Source organism: Balaenoptera physalus (genome assembly GCF_965194825.1).
Source record: "Balaenoptera physalus genome assembly, chromosome: 9".
NCBI classification, from domain to species: domain Eukaryota; kingdom Metazoa; phylum Chordata; class Mammalia; order Artiodactyla; family Balaenopteridae; genus Balaenoptera; species Balaenoptera physalus.
The window spans coordinates 50,029,040-50,048,256 of NC_138888.1; the positions used below are offsets into that span (position 1 = coordinate 50,029,040).

The 19,217-nt window shown below is 36.5% G+C and overlaps 1 long non-coding RNA gene across 1 annotated transcript in view; it reads left to right on the forward strand.

Moving 5' to 3' along the window:
- LOC309667197 overlaps positions 1 to 19,217 on the forward strand; it is a 403,215-nt gene that overhangs the window by 51,387 nt on the left and 332,611 nt on the right. The gene's annotated exons all lie outside the window — the stretch shown is intronic.

A 19,217-nucleotide genomic window follows, 5' to 3' on the forward strand; every position in this document is an offset into this window, starting at 1 on the left:
AGGAGCTAAGAAGGTAATAGGTAATATTATATTGAGAAGGTAATAGGAGCTCCTGTTAAGGAGCTTGCATTATATTCTGTGGGCAGTAAAATTGAGGAACTGACATCAGAGTAGCATTTTGGAAAGATGATTGGCAGCTGCAAAGTGGTAAATGAGTTAAAAGTACACTTGGAGGTTGAGACCAGTTAGGCAGGTACAGTAGATGACAGATAATAATTGGGGATGATGGTGACAGAGGAGATGGTTAATGAAATAGGTTCAGGAGATATTTAGGATGTGGAATACACTGGACTTGGTAATTGGAGAGGAAGGAGTCAAGGATAATTTCCAGAGTCCTAGCTTACTGATATAAGGACCATTAAGAGGAAGAGCAGGTCTGGGAGGATGAGTAATGCAGTTTGGGACATAAAGCAGGGAAGGGATTACTGACATGATTGGAGGGAGGGATTAATTTTACATTTGTAAAAGGAAACCTTGCCTGCAGGAAGGAGGAAAGGATGAATGTGTAAAAAAGATTTGAAGTTCTGGTGCCAAAAAAGTTGAGAAAGTTTCCTTCAAACGGCATCTGTTTTCTCTTTGAAGTAGATGACGACACTGCTCAGGGTAAATGGGGAGCAAGAGAAGTGACAGCAGTTTTAAGAAAAGTAGAGAAGGTTTGAAGTAGTCATGTGAAAAATGGGAGAGAGCTTTCCAGGGAAATAGGAAATTGTCATGCAATATTGAAAACATTGTTGAGATGGGTGACCATGAATTTATAGTGGTTCTAGTCTGCAGTATGTGATTTTTTTCCCCAGCAGTCTGAAGACAATTGTCAAAAAGAAACAGTTGGATTTATCTAGAGTTGGGTTTTGACTGTATTGTGAGATGGAAGAACCATCTCCTTAGTATCTTAATCCCATGCTTAAACTTCCATGTTGAAGTTCTTCTCATCTAATTTACCATAATACTAGTTTGATCTCCTTTTCTCATTAAGTATACTCTAGTAGGCTCTCCTGGATTGTCAAATCATGCAGAAGAATCTTCTGTCTTTAAGACGTTACATTCCACCACCCTTAGGCTCAACACCGTCTTGGTTTTCTTTCTACCTCAGTTTATTATGCAGTTTCTCCTTTTATCCTGTTATATCTGCAGAATCTCTGCTCTATTCCCATTTTAACATGCTCAGCTACCCTTTATTCTGTTATCTTTCAGATCTAGAAATCTTCTTCTAAGGATTTTGTCAAAGATAATTCTGCCATGGAGGTTCTAATTCAAAACAAAGCAGCAACAAGGGGAGGCTTTGGGGAATTTGACTTTTTATCTACCCCTTTCATGTCTATATTATCTCTTCCGCCTCATTTACTTTGTTGGTAAGAATCCGTTTTCTTTTGAAGACACTCAGCTCAAAAAATAAGTACTATGTGTGATGTGATTCTATTAATTTTGCTTTTTAGAGCGTATTAAAATGAGGCCATATTTTTAGATTTGATTCCTGGGTTGGTTAATTTTCCACAACTCTTTGGCAATAAATTGTTTTTTTACCCTTAGCCAACCATCTTAGAAATGTGTGGCATAGGGTCTCGGTAAAAGAATCTGAATAATTCAATGTGAACTACTTAACCATTATCAATAAAATAACTCAAAGATAAGGGCATACTAAGCAAGTACTAATCCTTTCATCTTGATATCAAAGACCAGACCATTCCTTTTGTTTGGTTTTTTAATCTTTTTTATTGCAAAACATGCATACAGAAAAGTGCCTAAAATTTTCAGCTCAGTAATCTTACTGCAGTGTGAATACAAATGTAACCACCATCCAGGTCAAGAATATTGTCATTACTTCCGAAAGCCTCTCTCATGCCCTTCCTAATTACCACCCCTTCCCTCAGGGGTAGCCACTATCCTAATTTATGGTAATCATTTCCTTGCTTCTCTATAGACTTATACCCCCTAAGCATGTGTTTCTGAATATAATAATTTAATTTTGCCTATATTTTGAACTTTATATAAGTGGAATTTTTCAGTGTCTGACTTCTCTTACTTAAAATTTTGTTTGTGAAATTCAACTATATTATTATATGTAAACTGCTTTGTTTATTTTCATTTCTAATAGTGATCCATGGTATAAATATACCACAATTTATCTACTCTACTGTTGATGGATATTTTAGTTTGCAGTTTGAGGCTTTTAGAAGTAATACTGGTATGAACATTTTTGCATATATTTCTTGTTCATGTGGAGGCATTTCTGGTAAGTATATACCTAGGAGTGGAATTGCTAAATCACAGGATATGATATCTTCAGCTTTAGTAGTAATGCCAAACGATTTTCCAAAGTTGTACCAATTTATTCTCCTACCAGCAGTCTGAGAATTCCTGTTGCTCTTTATCTTTGCCAGCTTCTGATATTACTGTTTAATTTTAGCTATTCTAGTGGGTTTGTGGCAGTGTCTCATGGTCTAAGTTTTCTTTTCCCTAATTATTAATGTTGAGCATCTTTCCATGTTTTTATTAGACATATCTTCTCCTTCTCTGTGACTTGTCTTCTCACTTTAATGGTGCTTTTTGAAAATAAGTTACTAATTTTAATATAGTTCATTTTATCAATCTTTCTATGGTTAGTGCTTTTTGTGCCGTATTTAAGGAATATTTCCCTATGCCAAGGTTATATGATTTTCCTATATTGTTTTCTAGAGGCTTTGTTATTTTACCTTTCACAGTTAGATCTGTAATCCATCTGGAATTGATCTTTGTGAGCCATATGAGGTGAGGTTAAGTTTCATTTTGTTTTCATATGGATATGGAATCAACTTAGCACCATTTATTGAAAAGACTATCCTCTCCCCACTGCTCTACAGGCCAATTTATTAAAAATACGTAAACATAGACAAAAAATAAATATACATATGTATTTATATTGATATATGATTTATGATATGACTGTGTAATGATGACAGTATAGGTACAAATAAATGAGTCTATTTATAGACTTTATTCTTTTCTACTGGTCTATTCTTATACCAGTATCACAGTTTTTTCTAATGGTTTTAGCCTTATAGAAGGTGTTGATAGCCAAGAAATCAAACCCTTTCACCTTATTGTTTTTCTTTAAGATAACCTTTACTATTCTTGGCCCTTTGTATTTCTATATAAATTTTAGAATCAGATTGGCTGCTAACATGTTGGCCATTCAGAGGCAGAAGTGGCTTGATTGGCCTTGGTAAGTGGAAGCCCATCACATGGTCTTCATTTCTGCCACCATGGCCACTCTGCTCATGTGCCGTCATGCCACTCTTCCTGGTTTCGGCATAGCAGACCTCCATCTGAGCATTTAAATGTTTCTAGAACTCTGTGGCTCTAATGAACAGATCTTCAGTCAGCCACTCAGTTGTATCTGTTCTTCTACAGCTAGAAATACGGGCCTTTTTATAAGCTACCAAACTAATATCTCACCCATAGACTTTAACTGCTCATTAACAGCCCTCATTTCTCATCCTCCCTCTGTAGAGCATCATAGCAACTTGGCAGTAATCAGCCAGTTCCTCTGTCTTTTTAGACATTGTTCTCCCCATTTCATTGAGATGCCTGAATCGATACACAGGCAAGGGCAATCACCTCCCCAGCATGTTTTCCCAGGTCACCACTGGTGAAATCTTTAACTGTTTGGCCACTACACTGTGCCAGGGACTATCCATGCCCCACATACCACTCAGAATGACATTCCTCTTTGCCTACCAGGTAATTAATAAGCCAGTCTACAACTCCATCCTACCACTTGTGTTCTTAGATTACTCCCATTACCACCTGTGTTAGTTTAGGGTCCTCTGAGATGCATATGCCAAGACAAGATTAGATGTACTAGATATTTACTGAGGGTAATGCCTATGAAGGAGAAAGGGGAGGGAGGCCAGAGAAGGTCTTTGGATGGTGAAAGGAGAGGAGGGGAAAGGATGATTGGTTGAAAAGTATCTTGAACTGCAGTGCTGTTCTAAGAAAGTTTTGGCCAGGCCTATGGGGACTCCTTATACCAAAGTTGCCTTGTTAGAGCAATGGACCAGTATTACTAACCCTGCTGTGCTAAATCATTGGCTAGGGTTAGTGAAAGGTAAACTTGGCCTTTGCCTGAACATAATAGATCCAGAAGGGCAGCAGCTGGGGCCTTACCTTAGTCAAGTATGCTTTCCCCAGCAGGAGATCTGAATGGTGCATTTTTATGGCCACCAGAGATTGCTTTATTGCCTTTGTCAAAATCCAATGAGTGTATGAGTGGAGGTCTATTTCTAGGCTTTCTACTATTTCACTGTTTTAATTGTGTGTCCTCTGCCAGTGCCACACAGCTTTGATTACTGGTACCTTTTGTAAGTCTTGGAGTCAGGTACTGTAAACCCTCCAATTTGTTATTTTTCAAGATTGTTTTATATATTCTAGGTCCTTTATAGTCCCATGTGAATTTTAGAATAAGCTTGTCAATTTGTACAAAGACTTTTTTCTGGGAATTTTGACTAGAGTTGCTTTGAATCTATAGCTCAGTTGGGAGAATTGACAACAATATTGAGTCTTCCCATGTCTCAGTGGTGAACATGTTCTGTGTCTCTAATTCTTGGCAGTATTTTGTAATTTTCAGTGTAGATGTTTTGCATTTTTTCTATTAAATTTATACTGAAAGTAGCTTATATTTTTGACAGTATTTAATTTTTTTATCTTACTTTACAGTAGTTTGCTGTTAATCTATGAAAGTATAATTATTTTTTGTGTATTTGCTTTGTGTCCTCCAAACTCTCCAAACTCATTTATTAGTTCTAATAGTTTTGTAGAATCCATAGAAATTTCTATGTAAACAACCATATTATTTGTGAATAGAAACAGTGTACTTCTTTTCTGATATGTATGCCCTTTATTTCTTTTTCTCGTTCTATTACCCTGGCTAGGACTTCCAGTGCAATGTTAAATAGGAATGGTAAGAGCAGATATCCCTGCTTTGATCCTGTCTTTAGTGGGAAAGCATTAATTAAGTTTGATGTTACCATTAAGTATGATAGCTGCAGGGTTTTTGTAGATGCCTTTTATCAGACTGAGGGGAGTTCTCATCCAGTCCAAATTTGCTGAGAGTTTTTAATCTTGATTTGGAGTTGAATTTTGTCAGATGCTTTTTCTTTACCTGTTGAAGTGATGATTTTTCTCCTTTCTTCTATTAATTTGATGAATTGCATTGATTGATTTCCAAACATTAAATCAACCTTGCTAGATAAGCCTTTGCTTAATCATGATTTTTTTTTAATATACTGTTAGATTTGATTTGCTAGTGTTTTATTAAAGATTTTTGTAATCACTGTTCAGGAGGGTTAATAGTTTCTTTTTTTGGAATGTCTTTGTCAGATTTTCATATATTGATATGTGTTTATGCTGGCCTTATGAAAGTGTTTCCTCCTCTATTTTCTGAAAGAGTTTATGTAAGATTGGTATTTTCTCTTTTTAATGTTTCACAAATTTCCCCAATGAAATTATATGTGCTTAGAGTTTTCTTTGTGGGGTGGTTTATTATAAGAGATTTAACTTCTTTAATAGACATTGAGTTATTCAGATTTTCAATTGTGTCCTTTTCATCTAAATTATTTAGTGTATTGACATAAAGTTGTTCATAGTATGTGTTTATTGTCCTCTTAATGTTTTTAGAATATGTGGTGATATTATGAGTTTTTTAGAATTTATCTTCCTTGGAATCCAAAAGGGCTCCTTGGATCTGTAGCTTGATATCTATCATCAGTTTTGGAACATTCGAAGTCATCCTTTCTTTAAAAAGTTCTTCTGGCCTGTTTTCTTTCTTTTCCTCCTGGAACTCCAATTACCTACATATTAGATTATCTCAGTGTCTCCTCCTTGACTCTCTCTCTTTTTTTTTTTTTTGTATACGTTGGGTCTTCGTTGCTGTGTGTGGGCTTTCTCTAGTTGTGGCGAGTGGGGGCTACTCTTCACTGCGGTGCGCAGGCTTCTCATTGCAGTGGCTTCTCTTGTTGCAGAGCATGGGCTCTAGGCACACGGGCTTCAGTAGCATGTGGGCTCAGGAGTTGCGGCGTGTGGGCTCAGTAGTTGCGGCTCGTGGGCTCTAGAGCACAGGCTCAGTAGTTGTGGCACATGGGCTTAGTTGCTCTGCAGCATGTGAGATCTTCCCGGACCAGGGATCAATCCCGTGTCCCCTGCATTGGCAGGCGGATTCTTAACTGCTGCACCACCAGGGAAATCCCTCCTCCTTGTCTCTTAATTTTTGTTTTCTGTTTTCCATTCTTTGTCTATCTGTGTTTAATCTGGATATTTTCTTCTGTCCTCCTTTGTAATTCACTTAATCTGTGTCTAATCTGCTGTTATACCCATTGAATAAGTTCCTGATTTCTGTTATATATTTATCATTTTTAGAATTTCCAATTTTTTTTAAGGTTTCCAGCTTTCTGTCAGAACTTTTAATCTTGTCTTCTATCTCCTTAAAAATAGTAAGGATAGTTCCTTTATAGTCTGTGTCTGATAATTCCAGTATCTGGAATAAATCTGGATAAATCAAGTATTCCCTATTTCTAATGTCTGTTATTTCTGTAGGTTTTCTTTATGTTGTCTTCTTCCCTTATGTACCTAGTTATTTGTGATTATAGAAATAATTTGAAGGCTTTTTAAAAAAATGATACCTTTGTCCAGAGAGGATTTGTTTTTACTATTTTCTGGCCCAGCAATCAGTATAGGATTACTTCAATCCAGTTTTAGGAATGGAGATATTTCAAAGTTGCATTGCAGCCCTTATAGACCCTGTCTACTTTTGATTTGACCTTACTCCTAGGATACAGCCCTTAAGGGTCCTAAGCTAAAGTGAGGAGGTTCACCTGGCCTTCCTCTATGGCCAGTCCCAGACTCCAGTTCCTATCCTCCTAGCACCATATGGGTGTCAGAAGGACTGCTTATTTTCTCAATAATCCCCTCAAGAGTCATTAAACTCATCCAAGAGAAAGTAACTGGGCCATCAAGTTTCCCCAGATCTTGGCCTGGCAGTTCTTTACTATCTAGTTGTCTCTCAAGTGATTTCAAGCATATATCTTTATATTAATATTTTGTCCAACTTTCTAATTACCCTCAGTAAGAAGGTAGATCCAAATTACCTAGTACCTCTTTACCAGAAGAGATTGGCCAGCCTAATCTCTCTCTCTTTTTTTTTTTCCTCCTTTAGCAACAAAAAAGGAAATTAGTGTAAAGTCTATTTTTGGTACTAATAAAAAGTAAAAATTAATAACCAGCATTTTTCCATCCTGGACATGAGTTACATAAAATGCACAATTTCCAAATTTTAACTGAGTTCTTTAAGCTCACAATTAAACTGTTTGCTGTGAAACTGCATGCAGCTGCATTTAAAGACACATCAGAACAAAAAAAGAGAACTGTGAACAATCCAGGTTATTTTTAACTAACAAAGGGAAATGTTCAAAAGCGTAGATACAAAGGCTTACATAAGTGGAGACAGTGCATCCCTGGAGTTTTCTGAAGAATGAGAAAAAGCAAATGACAGACCTGTCAAATAGCTCCCAGTTTACTGCTTGGGGACTTACAGGATGCTATCTGAAGTTATACAACTTGTAAAAACTTCATCATAGATCAAAATTCCCAAGTGACACTTTACTTTGAAGCATTCTTGCTTAAGGGAGGGCAAGTGTGTTTGAAGCATTTATTTATACTTCCATTTCTATTTTAACAGTTTGGTGACTGTAGCATCTTTGTTGATTACAAATCGTGCCCTAACAGGTATCACTGATAATACCTCTGCTGGAGGATAGGCACTGTGTCTTACTGATCTTTCTACTCCCAGTTCTTGGTATAATAAGTTTGTTAAAATAAAATATTAGCTATCTAGGATCCTTAAGAAGTAAATAATTCTTGATAAATCCCCTTTACAGGTAATTAAGGGTTAAAATTTTATATATTATAAAGGAAGTATTAGTGTTACTACCATTTCCACCCCACCCTCCCACCAACCATCTGTTGTTTTTGTGCAAGGCCTGTCCTAAGTAGTTTACATTCTTCATCTCATTTAATCCACCTAACAACAGGATGAGGTAGGAACTGGCATTATCTCCATTTTGCAGAGGAAGGAGCTGAGGTTCAGAGAAATTATGACTTGCCCGTGTCTCATAGCATATATGGAGTAAAGCCTAGATTTGAATCCAGGTCTGTCTGACTCCAAAACCCATGTCCTTAATCACTAATATTACTGAAAGCTACTATGAATTTTTCTACCTTTTAAAAAAGAATATTCTGGACATTCTTTCCATTTAAAATGTGATACTAACATAGCACTTATGAATATATTATAATTATTTGTTTATATTACTATCTCCTTATATTAGAGTGTGAGCATCTTTTTTTTTTAACCAAGAAATGTTTATTTAGTACTTGCTTGATGCCAGGGGACACAGAGTGTGAGCATCTTGAGAACTATATTTTGTTCATTTTTGTTTCTGCACCCTCAGTATAGGCCCTAGCCTCATAGGAGGCTGTCAGTAAATGTTAAAATAATGAAAGAATGAGTGAGTTAGTGTTACTATTATCAGTTATTAGTTGCTGTGAGGTGCTAAAAAGCAGATATAGAAGCATATATAGTTGTAGATTGTGGTGTATAAACCTAAAAGGGTAGTGTTTCCATTCTTGTACTCAAACCTTGCTTCTTTTGAGAAAAGTTCCAGGTGTCATTTTTTCTTCTTTGCTCATTTTTTAAATTCATTCAACAAATATTTATAAATAGTTGTTGTATGTCAGACACATAGGACTATTATGTGCTTGTAAAGAAAAGGAACACATAGATATAAAGTAGCTTACAGTCACTTTCTGATAAAGGTGTGAAGCTAGTGTAGCTGTACCTCTTTTAGGAAGGGTAAGATGGTTTAGGAAGAGTAAGATGGTTTGTTCCCCCCCCCCCAAATTTATTAGAAATCAGAGACTGACACCCTTACCATAGAGAATTTTCTGGCTCTAAACAAAATCCTCTTCTTTAGTGTTCTACTTTGTTGACTTGTCAGCATGATTGATGCCTCATTAAAACAATGAACAAGCAGATACCTCTGATAAGCTTCTATCCACTCTTGCAGTTCACTTGCATTATTAGTTCATGGATTGGGGAGGAATTGCCTACCATTTACCCAGTGGTTATTAAACTTGACTGATCATCAGGTTCATCTGTGGAACTTTTAGAAACTTCTCAGTCATTATCAGATTTTTCTTCTGCCCTGTTTTCCTTCTCATCTTCTTCTGAGATTCCACTTACATACATGCTTAATAATTTAATATTGTCTCACAGCCCTTGGATGCTTCTGTTCTATTACCCACCCCCACACACGGTCCTTTTTTCTTTGTGTTTCAGTTTGTATAATTTTTATTGCCTTGTCTTTGAAGTTCACTGATTCTTTCTTTGGCTCTGTTGAGTCTACTAATGTCAAAGGCATCTACAGCTCTATAACTGGGCTTTTTATTTCTAGCATTTCCATTTCATTCTTTCTTATTTCCATCTCTTTACTGAAATTCCTGTTCTGCTCATGCATGTTGTCTACCTTTTCCATTAGAGCCTTTAACATAGTAATCATTGTTGTTTTAAAATTCTCTAATATTCCAACAAAAATAGATGCTGACAATCTTTGCAGTTCACACGTGAGTGTGAAACAGTTATCTCTTTGGTTAATCATTTTTTTCATATATTTATTGGCCATTTAAGTTTCCTCATCTATTGTCTGTTCATATCCTTTGCCTGTTTAGAATATTTCTTTTCTTATTGATTTATATTAATAATATGAACTATAAATATCTTCTCCCAATCTGTAGGTTGCCTTTAACTTTGAGTATAATGAGTTTTACCATACAGAAGTTTTAAATTTTAATGTGCATTCATATTTACTATTATATTTCTTTATGGTTTGTACTTTTTGTGGCTTTTTAAAGACATCTTTTTGTACCCTGAGGTCAAAAGATATTTTCATATAATTTCTTTTGAAAGCTTTAGAAGTTAGCTTTTTCACACTAAGTCTTTAACCATCTGGAATTTCTTTTTGTTTAGGGTATGACATAGGAAATACGGTATCATTTTTCTTTATGAATAAAAAACTATACAGTCCTTCCTATCTCCACTAAATTTTAATGCCACCATTCTCATATATCACATCCTCATGTGTGAATGAGTTGGTGGTATATTAGTCTTTCTCCTCAACAACAATGCATTTTCCCAATTACTATAGATTTCTAAGTCTTGATTTCTGGTAGACTACATTTCTTTTGATTAAAAAAAAAAATCTTGGCTATTTTTGGTCCTGTATTCTTCCAAATGAACTTTAGGACCAATTTATCAAATCCTATGAATCCTTTTTTGAGATTTTGATTGAAATTCCATGGGTTGGTGACTATGCATAGATTGTATACCTAGAATATGACCCCAATCTCAGGGAACAAATGTCAAGCCACTCCCAAGAACTCCCTTTCCACATTTAGATGACAATCAGCGTTGGCCTACAAATTTTGCAGCTGAGCCAACAACCAGCTACAGAACCCACTGTTAGGCATCTCCAATCTTTATTAGTCTCTTTCTTGAACCAACTGCCCTATCTACCCCTACTCAGTTAACCATGAATTACCACATGCCTCATAAGTCCACTCTGACCACTTCTTCTTTGTCCTTGTCAGTGCTCTACCTTATACACTGGGCAGGAGTGGAGGTGGATGATGGTAATTTTGCATTCCCTAGAGGGAGGAGTCTGGTCCCATTTGTGGTTGGTTAGTGGTAGTGTTCTTGTAGGTGGTGTACTTGTCACTTGTCCTTGCTTTGGGTCTTAACAGTTCTGGGAAAACAAAACAGAAGAGTCCAAATCAACATCCTGTTTACAGTTAGATTATTACTAGATACCTTATAATCTTTTTAGTTATAATTAAAGGTGTCTTTTTATTATATTTTCTAAATACTAGTACATATATTTTTCAAATATTGGTACATTTCCAGCAACCTTGCTGAACTTGCCTAAGAATTATAATAGTTTATGGATTCTCTTGGATTTTCTAGGCAGAGACTGTAAAATCTTTGGAAATGGGCACACTGACTTGTTAAAGTTGGTATCCCTAGCGTGAACACAGTACCAGGACACATAAATGTGGAATGGATGGAAGCCATATATAACTAAAAACTAAAATATTTTCAATTAAAAGAATAATAAAACTGATCATTGTAGTGTCTCTGTTCCTTTGAAATATTGGGACTGAGAGGTTTTTAGACATTTGAGAAATTAAATTCTGTTAGTTTTATTGTAAAACCAGAACCTTCAGTGAGCCCTAGGATGCAAAAGGGGGGCAAGATGCAAATGTCTACAGCTAATATCTAGGAGTGGAGGACATCTCAGAGGAAGCAGTCCAAAGCAGGACGAGCCACCAAAGTGCCATCCCATAGAGGGCAAAAGGGAAGGCTCGGGAAGAGGAAGCAGCTACTAAGGGAAAAAAACAGACAATACAAGTAAAAGAGACCTTTCCCATCCTCCTTGGAATGTTCCACCCTCCTTATTTGGTAGGCACCTGCTCTCTTCTTCTACCCCTTCTACTTCTTAATCAAATATAAGACCTTAGATGAGCTATACTTGCCTTCCCATCCATCCTTCCTGTCTGCTATTTTCCTGCACAGTCCACTTGCCATTAGCTCCATCCTGAAAATGTTTTGGCTATGACTGATAACCTGCACTGTGCTACTCACTAGCTATCTATTATTGAGAAGAGACGCTTGCAAAACAGTCCTCCAAGACTCTTGCACTCCAGCAAGGCCCTGACCTCTCTTTATCTGGGCCGTTTCTCAGGGTTGTTTTTGCAGTGAGCAACCTTGAAGGATAAGGCAATGTCTCCCTCCCTGACAAAGAGCAAACTTGCCTGCTTCCTACTTTAAAACAGCAGGTACCCCAAGCTTGTTGTTGCTCTCCTGTAATGCAACCCACTACAGCTCCCTCTACGTCTAGGCCCATTCACATCACCCCTGTGGGAATTGGAGCATAGGGAACCACTGCAAACCTCTGACACTCTGGCCACTGCTTTTGCTGTAATAGGCTTTCATATCTTACTCAGGAATCTCATGTCTTCTGTCAGCATCCAGGAAACTAGCTTGCAAGTAAGATGAAGTCTTAGGCCTTTTATGAGTTTTGACAGACTGAAGTCTTAACAGTGGCTGTCCTACCAATCAGGTTGTCTGGGACTTGCCTGAAACTGAAACCATCAGAAATGATTGCATTTTCCCTTTTTGCTATCAGCCTCTCTACATCATTCCAGGAATATTCTGAAAATTGGGCATATCTTAGAATAGGATCTTACACTCAAAACCAAGGTTTCGAATTCTGAACCAAGGCCAGAAAGGGACAATTTCTTCCCTGAAAATATGGCCATATTAAAATCATTCTTCCTGTAATTAATGATATGTGACAATCAATAGCAGAACTGTAGCTTATTATAGGGTCTAGGCCTCAGGGGACTCCTGTGTACTTGGCTGGAAACTTAAAATCTGCCCCCTTTTCTTCTCCTTCCCTCCTCCTGTCCGCTCTCTCCCCTAAACCCCAAAATAGGGCAATTAACTTTTTACAAATATTTTATTTGGAAGTTATTTCAAACTTATCGAAAAGTTGCAAGAATAAGAATCGTACAAAAAACACCCAGATACCTCTTACCCAGATTTACTTGTTATTAACATTTTACTTAATTTTCTTTATTATTTACTTTGTGTGTATTTGTATGTGTACTTTTTAATGAACCATTTGAGAGCAAGTTATATACATTTAGGCTATTAGGTTTTTTAAATTTATGTATTTATTTATTTACTTTTGGCTGCATTGGGTCTTCGTTGCTGTGCGCGGGCTTCAGTAGTTGTGGTGCACGGGCTTAGTTGCTCCACGGCATGTGGGATCTTCCCGGACCAGGGCTCAAACCTGTGTCCCCTGCATTGGCAGACAGATTCTTAACCATTGTGCCGCCAGGGAAGCCCCTAGGCTATTAGTTTTTATATCTAACCTTACACTTGACATCTATCTTTTCCCAAATTCCATTCTATTGTGAATAAAATGTTGACCTGAAGTTGCTATGTACTCAGACACCTTTACTATCTTGAGAACTTAATGAGGAACTTGGTGGTTGAGAGTTGGGGCACCTAGTATTTCTCTAATAACATGACTATTTTCACCTCACAGGAATATTATGCTCTTTTATGTCATAGTTCCATATGTATATATATATATGTTATTGTCTTCAAAGTGTGATATTTTTAGGGGTACCATTAAAGATTTTTTTTTATTTCATTCCTTCCTTAGGATAGGATATAATTTTAAGTTTTATGGTTTCTACTGTTATTTGGAATGTGTGATTTTTAAATATTTACTTAATAATTTTCTCAAGAATTTTATATATGTTAGTGGCATATGGTTTATATTACAGAAAATTACAACAAAGGAATTCTAACTGATTATCTCAGATTGAAAACACTTTGTAAATGCTCATACTATATAAACATTATTAATTATGGCTTGTAGTGGCTACTCATGGTACCAGAATTATGTGTAAGAAAAGAAACTTAAAGAAAAGGTACACGTGAACCAGCTCATAACAGAGATTAATTTTTTAATTATCTGGGTAGCTGTGCCCATGGTCTCGGCACCACTCTGATGCCAGGTAAATAAGGTGGAAGATACTCTCTGAATATCTTAATGAAGAATTCATAAATTCAGGAATAATATTAATGGTGGTTATATTTCATTAAAATATGATTTTATTATTGGCCAATGGTGATTTATAACACTGAAACCTGAGTAGAGATAAGCAGAAATCATAACCAGTTTGCTTGTTCCAGTTAAGAAACTTAGTGCCAGATCCACATTAATTCCACAGTTAGTTTTAGGAAAGAAAGGAGCTGGTTTTAATTAGGATTGAAGTTTCCTACTGTGACTTGTGCTTGGAATAAGAGAAAAAGAGTATTACATTAACTTAAAATGACATAAAGTTTATCTTCCTGAGAAAATAGAGCCAGCAACTTCTTACCAGAACTTTATTGGTTTGGCCAAAAAGTTCGTTTGGGTTTTTCCATAACATCTTATGAAAAATCTGAATGAACTTTTTGGCCAACACAGTGCATTGTGGGAAGGCAAATAATAAATGGTTCTATCAAAATTTCAGCTAACGTTAATAAAATATTTTAACCAGCTTTTTACAGCAAAAGCTGGAAGGCATTTTCTTTTTATTTGTTATACATACATAAAATTATAAAATATATAATGAACACCCACATATCTTCTCCCATCTTAAGAAATATACATTAACCAATACAGTTGAAGCTACTTCTGTTCTCCCTGCTAGATGTAACTACTACCATGAATTCAGTGTGTTTATTATTTCCATGTACTTATTTATATTTTTATTACATATTATATATATAAAAATATATTCATACTATATGTATACATATTACATATGTTTGTATATATTCATACTGTATGTATATATTCATACATATGTATATAAATATATTCATACTATATGTATATATATTCATACATACTATATGTATATGTATATATATAAATATATTCATACTATATGTATATGTATGTGTGTGTGTGTGTGTGTGTGTGTGTGTGTGTATATATCCCCAAGAAATATGTAGTATTGTCGTGCCTACCTTTCTTTTTTATAAATTTTTTTTGTGGGGGAGCGCCCTCCACACTGCGCGCTATGTGGGATCTTATTTACCTGACCAGGGATCGAACCTGTGCCCCCTGCAGTGGAAGAGCGGAGTCTTAACCACTGGATTGCCAGGCAAGTCCCTGTTGTGCCTAGCCTTCAAATTTTGTAGTCATGATATACTGTGTATATTCCTCCTTTTTTCTTCAACAATATATTTGTGAGTTTTACCTATGATGATATATGTGGTTCTAGCTCATTCATTCTCACTGCCAGAGTATTATGCCAGAGAATTAATAGATTATGACTAATTTTTTTATTTTCCTATTGACGACATTTATTAGGTTGAGCCATATGAAATTTCTGTTTTCCCAGGAAAAGGCGATTAACTTTCTAACATGCTATGAGTACATGAACAATGTGATTCATGAAGGATGACCTTCCCTGCTGTGACTTAGATATTCCAAGGACAGGGGTAAGGTATGCAGCAACAAGGAGGCTTTTCAGAGAAGATGTCGGTGTAGAAATACACTCCTGGGAACCAGAGTGAGGTAACTGAATAGAGGGAGAGGCTGGGGTCACTCAGCTCACTAATGTAAGAACTTGACAGCAAGGACATGGAAGAATAAACTTGAATCTGCTAATGGAGATTGTTGGTTCTGATTAGTACGTTGGATAAGGAGCTGGAGGCCCAGGGCCAGGAGAGAAAGGCATGTTGTTGATTTCCTGGTAGAGCCCAGAAGACAGCAGGCCGGTTGGTCTTAGAAGACTGGTAAAGCAGTTTTGATGTCAAAGGGATGGATGGACTTGGACCCAGACAGGAAAACATCCTCTTTCTCCAGAAACAAGAAACTTCTGTCTGGAAGAAGAAGTCAACCTAGCGTGGGGTTAAAAAGCCCTGCGCAAAATGAGTGAAGGGGATCAACTGTATGGCGACAGATGGAAACTAAATTTTTGGTGGTGAGCAAGCTGTAGTGTATATAGAAGTCAAAATACAATGTAGTACACATGAAATTTATAGAATGTTAAAAACCAGTGTTACCACAATAAAATAAAAGCCTTCAGGACAGGCAAGCAGCACCCCTACCCCTTGCCCCCTTCTACGCCCAAGCGCTGAAAACTAGGGAAGGGGTTTACAGGGTGGTCTGAACAAGACAGTTTAGTCCATGTCAACCATCTGAGTTACTAAGATTTGCCTTGCACTATAGTAAAGATTACAACCAACAACAATCATGCTGTGTTACAGGAAAGGGGATGGGATGGGGTTCAACTCTGAAAGAAGAGAGTAAAAAACATGAACACAAGGGAGCAGCCTATTCAGGTGAAATTTCCTTGTCCCCATTTTTTAGGGGGGGGTCAGGGGAGAAGGACTTCTGAATAACAGCTAAAAGTACAAAGCAAATGATTAAACCATGACAAAAGGGCAGGAGTTTGAGGGAAGTAGAAGGCATGCTATAGGACTTAGTTTTTATCACAGGGAAAAAACAGCATTCAAGATAATCATAATTCCCTTCCTTAGGAAGGGAATATTTAATGCTTTTTTTTGTAGTTAAAGAAACATATATGCACATTCTTAAAAATCTTATAGGCATAATCCCAATTACGGAAATACAATAAACACAGAGAACACTTGGATGAAATTTGTCAAAATATCTCTAGATCATAAAATTATCATTTTTTCTACATAAAAATTATTTCAAACAAAGATTTAGTTTATTTAAAAACCATATTTTAGAGTTTTTAAAAAATCTACCGAAGACCACACTAGTGCTGGGTTGGATCACTAGCCAGAGCCAGCCTAGGGTAGGAGAGAGGGAAAGATATACACACACCCTACATGCATATATATCTGCAGAGAGAGAGTGTTTTATATTCTTTCCTCCCCCAATAAATTTCCCATCTCACTCACAAGGCCCCTTCCATCTTACCCCACCCCACACATTCCTTCCCAACTACCTCAGTGCTACCTCTGTCCACTGTGCTGGCAATTCTGCAGCTCCCTAACGTCACTGTGTCCCACCCATAATGCTTTACCCCCAGTCTCACCAAAAATTCACCAGTTCTCTTCCATTCCCCAATGGGCTTATTATACACTATCAGTAAGCTAACAAGCTAATCACCGAAAAAGTTTATCACGAATAATTTATTTTATTGCCTATAGAATCTTTAAAGTTTGGATGCCTCTTAATTCATACCCAAGAGCTGAGACTGTGAATTGATTTTTATGGCTTGAGATGTTTTAGTTATTTCGTGATTTCAGTACTGAGAGAGAGCCTCTAAGTGATATCTCAACAAACACAGCTGTAGAGTAAGGAACATCATTCTTAGCCTAGCTGTTGCCTGCTGAGCTGTTCCAGCCCTCATGTTACATGTTATGTGACTCTGAAGAACCCTATTTTTCTTTGGTAAAACTCACATTATTCTATGTATGGCCTTTTGAGATCTTTGGATAAATTAAATTGTGCCAGGTATCCCATTATCCAGTATAAGGTCTAGTCTTTCTAGAAATAGGAGAAAAGAATAAAAGTTTAGGTAACATGGAATAGGATATGAAACAGAGCCATCTCTGGGCTGGTTTAAAGTTAAAATAGTTCATTCAGTTTCTTGGAAAGTTGATTGAAGGAAGAAAATATATATTATGCATGTAAATTTATTTAATATATTCTCCTAGCATGAGCTACCCTTTAGACATATTATATGTGCTTCTGCGTAATTTATCAACAAGATTTATTAGACCTCTAACATCAGTATTTGATTCAGCCTTATATTTCCAGCAGGAAATGATTTGTCTTCTCAAAGAAAAGGTGCAATCTCTGGGGTTCTTTCAAATATGCTCCATTTTCATACCTAAAAATACTGCTATCAAAGTGAATTTTTTATCAATAGCAGTACAAACTGGAGGTTATTTGTGGCTTTAATTTGGTGTTTGTTAGCTAAGCTAAAAGGTAAAGGTACTAAACTCACTTTGCTTCTTTTCTGGAATCCTGCTGAACTCCACAAAGAGAGAAATTTTAAAACAATATGGAATACAAAATTCGCCTGCTATGGTATTGTAGAAAAAGCTACCCTAGTTAAAGGCCAAAACATAGAGGATGCGATATCTAAATAATAATAATTCTAAATAAAATATTTTCAACCATGCAGTTTAAATGCTTTAGATTACCATTACTTTTCAACACACCAAAAACATTAATGAACATTTATGTGAAAGGCATTTCATACAGAGGCAAAGCACCTAGCACAAATATTCAACAAATATTTGTGTAGCTCCACAGTGCAATAATAATAAGACATCATGATGAAAAGACCCATTCGTTCAGTATATCTTCAGATGTTCCCAAGTCCTTGATGATAACAGTTTTCTCCAAACCCCGAGGTATCACAGAGCTGCCTTTCATTGAGATTATATATTCAGATGGACTTTGTATCTCCTTTAGCTGAAGAAACTAATATTGGCATGTCACCTCTTTAAAAATCTTACTTTGGCATATACATTATTTTTTTTTAAAAAAAGACATGAATGTAGAATATATTTCTTTTTTAACTGCCTTGTCTCCATTGTCAGGGGTGCTTGCTTGAAGCAGAAGTGAAAAGTTGTTGGCTGAATTCAGTTGAAACTGGATCTCCTGCCAGTGGACAGTATGACAGTAAAGGGGTATAAAAAGGGTTTATCTATGCTGACAGGCAATGAGTATTTAAAGATGACTCTGAAGGGTCCCCTGACATCTCTGCCATTTAGTGTGTGGCCTAACTGCTATAGTCCCTTGCCACATGTGGATGCCATTACTAGACCCTAGGACATCAGAGAGAAACTTGAAATGGTTAAAGACAGAAACTAGATACTGTTTTTTTTCTTTTGTCTCATTTTAACAAACTAAATTAATTGCAAAATGGAATGCTTGCAAAATCTGAAGTAATATGAAATGTTTGAACTAGTAAGTAAAACCACTAACAGCTAACACTCATATGGCGTTAACTATCTGCCATGCACTGTTCTAAGTGCTGTACGTGTATTATGTCATTTCATCTTCACAACCATTCTGTAGGATAGGTATTAGTATGGTTCCTATTTTACAGAATCCAAGGCACAGCAGAATAAATAAATGTCTTGAGGTCATCTAAGTAGTGATTGGCAGAGCTAGTATTTGAACCCAAATAGCCTGGCTTCAGAGCTCCTGCTTTTCACCATTATTCCATTCTATTTCTTATACAGTGTGAATATTTTCAACATCAGATGCCTGGAGAAGGTGAAGCAGTATCTCCTTTAGCTGGACCTCTGGTAAACCCAGCTGGATTGGAATCGGTGACTGTTGGTTGTATGCATGCATTATTGAGCTTCTGCTCTGGTCTGAGTTGCTCTCTCACTCAGTTGTTTCAGTTGCATTCAATTTAACTGAGGATGTGGGGAATTGTCTCTTTAGAAAGAGCAATGTATCTCTCTTAAAGCTTTGGATGTGGTGATGGAGGTTTCATTGTTCTTCAACAAGAAATTAAACATTACATAATCCCAGTAGGGAAAGCCCTATTATGGACCACAA